Source organism: Alligator sinensis, unplaced genomic scaffold (assembly GCF_000455745.1).
Source record: "Alligator sinensis unplaced genomic scaffold, ASM45574v1 scaffold1002_1, whole genome shotgun sequence".
Taxonomy (NCBI): domain Eukaryota; kingdom Metazoa; phylum Chordata; order Crocodylia; family Alligatoridae; genus Alligator; species Alligator sinensis.
In genome coordinates, this window is record NW_005842710.1 from 79,676 (window position 1) to 80,095 (window position 420).

The following is a 420-nucleotide window of genomic DNA, read 5'->3' on the forward strand; positions in this document are numbered from 1 at the left end:
GGAGGTTAGAAGGGTATGTAACATCATCTGAACATCAGCCCAGGTGGGGCGATGAGTCTGTCCTATTGACCGGAACAAGTTCTGCATTTTCTCGGGGTCCTCCCTGAAAGAAGGAGTCTGGTTCTTCCAATTAAATAAGTCTGATGTGTGGAAAGGCACATAGACAAAAGTGGGCTCATCTCCTTGAATTGCCACTTGTCTCATCGGACAGTTATATTGGGGATTGGCATTGCGGGAGCTACGAATAGGTCGGCGTGGCGGTGGGGGTGGTGGTAGTGGTGGTGGAGGTGGTGGTGCCAGTGTTCATCCCTCTCTGTACTCGGCACACCAACCGGGGGGCCATTCACCTGATGGCCAAGGAAAATCTGGGTCGCGATCCGGGTTCGGGTCCTGGGACCCGTTCTTGTCTTCTGACCAATC